General features: G+C 37.6%; 1 pseudogene; it reads right to left on the bottom strand.

Annotated features, from left to right (window-relative positions):
* Window positions 1-6,428: 6,428 nt before the first annotated feature.
* Window positions 6,429-7,022, bottom strand: LOC106844404 (small ribosomal subunit protein uS2 pseudogene; annotated as a pseudogene).
* Window positions 7,023-8,963: the final 1,941 nt, after the last annotated feature.

Here is an 8,963-nt window from a genome sequence, read left to right as displayed (position 1 = left end):
GTCAGTTGTAGGGTGATGGATGGTAACTAGGCTTTTGGGGATGATCACCTTGTAGTATATATGGATGTTGAATTATAATGTTGTACACCTGAAACCTGTATAATAAAAAAGAGAAATCCCCTCATCAAGTTCCTATTCATTACTTGTATACAGGAATATGATTGACTTTAAAAAAGATTTGAATTGAGGTAATATTAGTTTATAACATTATATAAATTTCAGGTATACATCATTATATTTTGACTTCTGTATAGACTGCATTGTGTTCACCACCAAAAGTCTAGCTTCCATCCATCACTATACACATGTGCCCCTTTACCCTTCTTGCCCTCCCCCAGCCCCTTCCCCTCTTGTAACACCAATCTGTTCTCACTATTGATGTGTTTGTCTATCTTCCACATATGCATAGAGTCATATGGTAATTGTCTTCCTCTATCTGACTCATTTCACTTAGCATAATACCTTCAAAGTACACCCATGTTGTCACAAATGGCAAGATTTCATCTTTTTTATGGCTGAGTATTATTCCAGTGTGTGTGAGTGTATGTTTGTGTGTGTGTATATATATATACACACCACATCTTTATCCGTTTGTCCCTGATGGGCACCTAGGTTGCTTCCAAGTCTTGGCTATTGTGAATAATGCTGCAATGAACATAGGAGTGCATATATCTTTTTAAGTTAGTGTTTTTGTGTTCTTTGGATAAATACCCAAAAGTGGAATAGCTGGGTTATATGGTATTTCTATTTAAAATTTTTAAAGGAATCTCCACACTGTTTTCCACAGGGATGCACCAATTTACATTCCCACCAGCAGTGTATGAGGGTTCCTTTTTCTCTACATCCTCTCCAACTCTCATTATTTTTTTGTCTTTTTAATAATAGCCATTCTAATGAGTGTGTGGTAATATCTCATCATAGTTTTGATTTGCATTTCCCTATTAATAGTGATGTTGAATATCTCTTCATGTCCCTGTTGGCTATCTGTATATCTTCTTTGGAAAAATTTGTGTTCATATCCTCTGCCCATTCTTTGGTTAGGTTTTTGTTTTCTGTGAGGAAGAGTGGCCCTGAGCTAACAACTGTGCCAATCTTCCTCTATTTTGTTTATGGGTCACCACCACAGCGTGGCTTGATGAGCACTGTGTAGGTCTGCACCTGAGACTCGAACCCATGAACCCCGGGCTGCCAAAGCAGAGCATGCGAACTTAACCACTACGCCACTGGGCTGGCCCCAGGTTGGTTTTTGTTGTGGTTGTTGTTGAGTTGTATGAGTTCTTTATATTTTGGATATGATCTCATTATTAGATATATGATTTGCAAACATTTTCTCCCAATTAGCATGTTGTCTTTTTGTTTTGTTAATGCTTTCCTTTGCCGTGCAGAAGGTTTTTAGTTTGATGCAGTCCCATTTGTTTACTTTTTCTTTTGTTTCCTTTGCCTGAGGAGACATGATATTCAAAAAGATACTGCTAAGACCACTGTCAAAAAGTATACTACCTATGTTTTCTTCTAGGAGTTGTGTGGTTTCAGTTCTTACATTCAAGTCTTTAATCCATTTTGAGTTAATTTTTGTGTATGGTGTAAGATAATAGTCTGCTTTCCTTCTTTTGCAGGTGGCTGTCCAGTTTTACCCACACCATTTATTGAAGAGACTTTCTCCATTTTATGTTCTTGGCTCCTTTGTGGAAAATTAGCTGTCCATAGATGTGTGGGTTTATTTCTGGACTCTCAATTCTGTTCCATTGATCTATGCATCTTCTTTTCTGCCAGTACCATGCTGTTTTGATTACTATAGCTTTGTAGTATATTTTGAATTCAGAGAGTGAGATACCACCAGCTTTGTTCTTTTTTCTCAGGATTGCTTTGGCTAGTCAGAGTCTTTTGTTGTTCCATATACATTTTAGGATTCTTTATCCTATTTCTGTGAAAATGTCACTGGGATTCTGATTGGGATCGCATTGAATCTGTAGATGGCTTTAGGTAACTTGGACATTTTAAGTATGTTTATTCTTCGAATTTATGATCATGGAATATCTTGTCCTTTCTTTATATCTTCAGTCTTTCAACAATGTCTTATAGTTTTCAGTGTACAGGTCTTTCACGTCCTTGGTTAAATTTATTCCCAAGTATTTTATTATTTTTGTTGTGATTGTAAATGGGATTGAATTCTTGATTTCTCTTTCTGCTAGTTTGTTAGTGTATAGAAATGAGACTAATTTTTGTATGTTGACTTTGTAATCTGCCATTCTACCGTATTCAATAATTATTTCTAATAGGTTTTTGGTGGATCCTTTAGGGTTTTCTATATACAGAATCATGTTATCTGCAAATAGATAAAGTTTTACTTCTTACTTTCCAATTTGGATCCCTTTTACTTCTTTTTCTGAAACTTCCAATACTATGTTGAATAAGAGTGGTGAGAGTAGGCATCCTTGTGTTGTTCCTGTTCTTAGAGGAATAGCTTTCAGTTTTCACCATTGAGTATGATGTTGGCTGTGTGTTTGTCATATATGGCGTTTTTAAGGTGTACTTTCCTTATGCATCTTACTGATAGTTTTTATCATAAATGGATGTTAATCTTGTCAAATGCTTTCTCTGCATTTCTTAAGATGTTGATGTGATTTTTATTCTTCATTTTGTTAATGTGTATCACATTGATTGATTTGCAGATGTTGAACCATTCTTGTGTCCCTGGAATAAATCTCACATGATCATAGTATATTATCCTTTTAATGTATTGTTGTATTCGATTTGCTAATATTCTATTGAGGATTTTTGCATCTATGTTCATCAGTGATATTGGCCTGTAATTTTCCTTTTTTGTGTTATCCTTTCTGGTTTTGGCATCAGGGTAATATTGATCTCATAAAATGGGTTAGGAAGCATCCTGTCCACTTCAATTTTTTGGAAGAGTCTGAGAAGTATAGATATTAAATCTTCTTTAAATGTTTGGTTTCACCAGGGAAGAATTCATCGGAGAAGCTGATTTATCCTGGATTTTTTGTTTTTTGGGAGGTTTTTAATTACTCTTTCAATCTCTTTACTTGTGATTCATCTATTCAGATTCTTTATTTCTTCTTGATTCAGTTTTGGGAGGTTGTATGATTCTAAGAATTTATCCATTTCTTCTAAGTATCCAATTTGTTGGTGTATAGTTTTTCATAATATTCTCTTATAATCTTTTGTATTTCTGTGGTATCCACTGTAATTTTTTCTCTTTCATTTATGATTTTATTTGGTCCTTTTTTTTTTTCTTAGTGAGTCTAGTCAAGGGTTTGTCAATTTGTTTATCTTTTCAAAGAATCAGCTCTTAGTTTCATTGATGTTTCTATTGTCTTTTTAGTCTCTATTTCATTTATTCCTGCTCTGATTTTTATTTCCTTCCTTCTACAGACTTTGGACTTCATTTGTTCTTTTTTTCTAGTTCTTATTGTTAGATTATTTGATATTTTTCTTGTTTTTTAAAGTAGTCCTGTATTGCTACATACTTCCCTCTTAGAACTACTTTTGCTGCATCCCATAGGTTTTGGTATGTTTGTGTTTTCATTTTCATTCATCTCCTGGTATTTTTTGATTCCTCTTTTGATTTCTTTATTGATCCAACAGTTGTTCAGTAGCATGTGATCTAGCCTCCAGATATTTGTGACTTCTGCAACTTTCTTCCTGTAGTTGATTTCGAGTTTCATACCACTGTGGCTGTAAAGAGGCTTGATATTATTTTAATCTAAATTTATGGAGACTTGTTTTGTCTCCTAATATATGATCTATCTTTGAGAATGTTCCATGTGCACTTGAGAATGTGTATTCTGTTGCTTTTGGATGGAATGTTATATATACATTAAGTCCACCTGGTCTAATGTTTCATTTAAGGTCATTGTTTCTGTGTTGACTCTGTCTGATGCTCTATCCATTGATGTTAGTGGGGTATTAAAGTTCCCTACTATTATTGTGTCACTGTTAATTTCTCCCTTTAGGTATGTTAATATTTGCTTTACATACTTTGGCGCTCCTATGTTAGGTGTACACATATTAAGTGTTATGTCTTTATTGGTGGAATGTCCCCTTTATCATTACATAATGTCCATCTTGTCTCTTATCATTTTTGGCTTTAAGTCTATTTTGTCTAAGTATGGCAACACCTGTTTTATTTTGCTTGCTATTTGGAGTATTATCTTCTATCCCTTCACTCTGAGCCTATGTTTGTCTTTAGAGCTGAGATGGGTCTCCTGAAGGCAGCATATTGGTGGCTGTTGTTCAATCCATCTATCCACTTTTGTGTCTTTTGATTGGTGATTTCAAACTACTTACATTTAAGGTTTGACATATGGATTATTGGCATATGAGGGCTTATTACTGCCACTTTATCTTTTGTTTTCTGGTTGTTCTATATTTCCATAATTTCTTTTCCCTTGTATTTCTGTCTGCCATTTCAGTTTGGTGATTTTTCTGTGATGTGTTTCTCAGTTTCCTCTTTTTTTTTTTTTTTAATGTTTCATGACTCTGCTCTGAGTTTTTGTTTTGTCGTTACCATGTAGTTTGTATAAAAGATATCATAGATGAGATGGTTCTTTTTCTGCCAATAGCATCTTATCTCCATTTGCCTATGCAGGTTCCATCCTTTTCCTGTTCCCCCTCTATGTTTATGTTGTCACAAATTATCCTTTTTTGTATTGTGAGTTTGTTACCAAATTAAAATGGTTATAGTTATTTTTGATGCTTTCTTTCCTCCAGGCTTTATAATTGTTTTCTAACCTATTCTGATATAGAGTTGCAATTTTCTGATTCTGTCTATCACCTTGCTCAAAGCTGTGTATACCTTTGTTATTTTGTTTCAGGTAGGAGGGCTCCTTTCAACATCTCTTGTAAGGCAGGTCTGGTGGCAATGAACTCCCTCAGCTTTTGTTTGTCTGGGAAAATATTTATTTCTCCTTCAAATCTGAAGGATACCTTTGCTGGATAGAATATTCTTGGCTGACAGTTTTTAATCTTTCAACATTTTGAATATATCATTCCAGTCTCTCCTGGCCTATAGAGTTTCTGCTGAGAAATCCACTGATAGCTTAATGGGGGTTCCTTTTTCTAAGTAATTTTCTTCTTTCTGGCCACTTTCAATATTTTGTCTTTGTCATTGACTTTTGGCAGTTTTAATATAATGTGCTTTGGAGAAGGTCTCTTTGTGTTGAGACAACTAGGTGTTCTATTAGTTTCATGTACTTTTATATCCAGTTTCTTCCCCAGGTTTGGGAAGTTCTCAACTATTATTTCTTTAAATAAGCTCTCTGCTCCTTTCTCCCTCTTCTCCTTCTGAGATACCCATTATCCTTATGTTGCTTTTCCTAATTGAGTCAGATACTTCCCATAGAATTGCTACATTAAAAAGCAAATCTTAGTTCTCTGTCCTATTCCACCTGAATCATTTCTAGAGTTCGATATTCAAGCTTGCTAATTCTATCTTCCATATTACCTGCTCTATTTTCAATACTTTCTACTTTATTCTTCAGCTCATTAATTGTATTTTTCATTTCCAGAATTTGTGTTTCAACCTCTTTGGTGAAGTACTCCTCCTGTTCATTAATTTGATTTCTGAGCTCAGTAAACTGTCTTCCTGAGTTTTATTGTAACTCATTATTGTAATTTCTTCATGACACCTATTTTGAATTCTCTATCAGACCACAATCTTCTGTGACTTCAAGTTTGGTTTCTGGAGAGCCATCATTTTCTTCTTGTGCTACCATGTTACTGCAACTCTTCATGGTGCTTGATGAGTTGTTCTGCTGCCAGTGCACTTGTGGTAGTAAACACCTTTCTTATTTGGATGCGACTTTGGTTACTTTGATTCTAAGCTGATTCTTGTTGTATTTGGGAGCCTCCATTTTTCGCCCTCCACTGACTCTGCCAGAGGCATTGACAGTTCCCTCCTTGTGCTGCCTTTGCCTCTAAGATTGTTGATGCCTTGCTGCTTATATCACTGTAGTTGTGGGTGCTGCCACTGGGGTCATCAGGGTGCAAGCACCTTTGCTGTTTCTGGGGTCACCTGGATCTCATGTTACCTCAGCATGGTGGAGGGAGGTGGTGAGGTGAGAGCTGGGGTCATGCGCACCTTCACCACCTCTGGGTTTATTGGGTCTGCGGGCACCACTGCCACATATGGGGCTGATGTGGGCACGTCTACTGCGGGGGACTGGGGTTTTGGGCTCCACTGTCAGTTTCCTGGCTCTCTTCACAGGCTCAGGTGCTGCTGCTCCTGGGTTAATCTGAGGGTGCTGACAGCACTACTGCCAGAGGTGCTGAGTTCTTTGGTGTTGCCACTGCTGCCAGGGACCTGGGGTCTTGTGTCCAGCCCCCATTGCCAGTAGGGCTGGTGTTGGTGGTGCCATTACCGGGACCTGGGTCACGTGAACTGCTGTGGCTCCTGAAGCCTCAGGTCACAGATGCCCCTTGCCACTTCTGGGGGCGAGGGTGATTGTACCCAGCACATGGGAAACTTCCCAGGTCAGCATCCACCACATCAGACCCACTTAGTGAGCTCCTTTTCTGTTGCACAGGATGGCATGTCCACCTAGTGCAGAGTAGACTCTGTGTAACAAAGAAAAATGGTAGGCACGTTAACATAATATGCCTCTGTGAGAGGAGGGTGGTCAGTCCTGAGATCAGTACCAGAAGTCTCGGCTCCTGGAAGGCTGCCCATATCTGGTAAGTGAAGCTTCCCAGGAGTGAAGCAGCCAGCAGTGAGTGTCTCCAGTGGCATCATCAAACTTCAGCACAGCTTTCTGGCTAGTATTCATCAACAATGTGACACTGTCATCAGCTGGGTTTTCAATGGCAACAATGGCACAAACAGTCAGCAGAAACATCTTCCAGGTTCTCTTCAGATTTATGATGTAAGTGCCTTCAGTTTTCCTTTTGTAGTTGAACTGTTCCATTTGGAAGTCAAGATTGGTGCCACCTAAGTGGGTTCCTGCTTCAAGGAACTTGAGAACATCCTCCTTCATTTGCAGGACATGAAGGGCTCTAAACATTGTGGAAGTATATACTCCTCTCTGGGTAGTGCAGAAAGGCCCATTTGGTGTATAGTGTAGTTCAAATCCAGCTTCCTTACTGATTTTCTGTTTGGATGATCTATCCATTGTTGAAAGTGAGGTATTAAAGTCCTCTACTATTATTGTATTGCTATTTATTTCTGCTTTTAGTTTGTTAGTATTTATATATTTAGTTGCTCTGATTTTGAGTGACTATTTTTAATTGTTATCTCTCCCTGAAGAATTGACTCCTTTATCATTGTATAATGAGCTTCTCTGTCTCTTGTGATCTTCTTATTTTGGCGAGGAAGATTGGCCCTGAGCTAAAATCTGTTGCCAATCTTCCTATTTTTGCTTGAGGAAGATTCACCCTGAGCTAACATTTGTGCCAATCTTCTTATATTTTGCATGTGGGACGCCACCACAGCATGGCTTGATGAGTGGTGTGTAGGTCTGTGCCCAGGATCTGAAGCTGTGAGCCCTGGGCCACCAAAGAGGAGCATGTGAACTTAACCACTATGTGACTGGGCCAGCCCCTCTTGTGACCATTTTTAGCTTGAAGTCTATTTTCTCTATATAGGTTTAACTACCCCAAGCTCTCTTTCATTTACCATTTGCTTGGAATATCTTTTTCCATCCCTTCACTTTCAGCCTGTCTGTGTCCTTAAAGTTAAAAAGAGTCTCTTGTAGGTGGCATATTCGATCTTGTTTTTCTTTTTTTAATCCATTCATTCTCTTTTGATTGCAGAATTTAATCCATTTACTTTTTTTTCACTTTTTAAATTAAGATTATGATAGTTTACAACCTTGTGAAATTTCAGTTGTACATTATTTTTAGTCATGTTGTGGGTACACCACTTCACACTTTGTGCCCTCCCCCCACCCCCACTTTCCCCTGGTAACCACTGATCAGTTCTCCTTGTCTACATGTTAACTTCCACCTATGAGTGGAGTCATATAGAGTTCATCTTTCTCTGTCTGGCTTATTTCGCTTAACATAATACCCTCAAGGTCCATCCATGTTGACGCGAATGGGACGATTTTGTCTTTTTTATGGCTGAGTAGTATTCCACTGTGTATATATACCATATCTTCTTTATCCAATCATCAGTTGCTGGGCACTTAGGTTGGTTCCACGTCTTGGCTATTGTAAATAATGCTGCGATGAACATAGGGGTGCATGGGACTCTTGGAATTGCTGATTTCAGGTTCTTAGGATAGATACCCAGTAGTGGGATGGCTGGGTCATAAGGTATTTCTATTTTTAACTTTTTGAGAAATCTCCATACTGTTTTCCATAGTGGCTGCACCAGTTTGCATTCCCACCAACAGTGTATGAGGATTCCTTTTTCTCCACAACCTCTCCAACATTTGTCACTTTTTGTTTTGCATATTTTTGCCAATCTAATGGGTGTAAGATGATATCTTAGTGTAGTTCTGATTTGCATTTCCCTGATGATTAGTGATGATGAGCATCTTTTCATGTGTCTATTGGCCATCCTTATATCTTCTTTGGAGAAATGTCTGTTCATGTCCTCTGCCCATTTTTTGATCGGGTTGTTTGATTTTTTGTTGTTGAGCTGTGTGAGTTCTCTATATATTATGAAGATTAACCCTTTGTTGGATAAGTAGCTTGTAAATATTTTTTTCCCAATTAGTGGGCTGTTTTTTTGTTTCAATCCTGTTTTCCCTTGCCTTGAAGAAGCTCTTTAGTCTGATGAAGTCCCATTTGTTTATTCTTTCTATTGTTTCCCTCATCTGAGGAGTTATAGTGTCTGAAAAGATTCTTTTGAAACTGATGTCAAAGAGTGTACTGCCTATATTCTCTTCTAGAAGACTTATTGTTTCAGGCCTAATCTTTAGGTCTTTGATCCATTTTGAGTTTATTTTTGTGAATGGTGAAAAAGAATGGTCAATTTTCATTCTTTTACATGTGGCTGT

The sequence above is a fragment of the Equus asinus genome, chromosome 23, assembly GCF_041296235.1.
Source record: "Equus asinus isolate D_3611 breed Donkey chromosome 23, EquAss-T2T_v2, whole genome shotgun sequence".
Classification (NCBI taxonomy): domain Eukaryota; kingdom Metazoa; phylum Chordata; class Mammalia; order Perissodactyla; family Equidae; genus Equus; species Equus asinus.
Note: the sequence above shows the minus strand (reverse complement) of the source record. Positions and strands in the feature narration are given on the sequence as shown.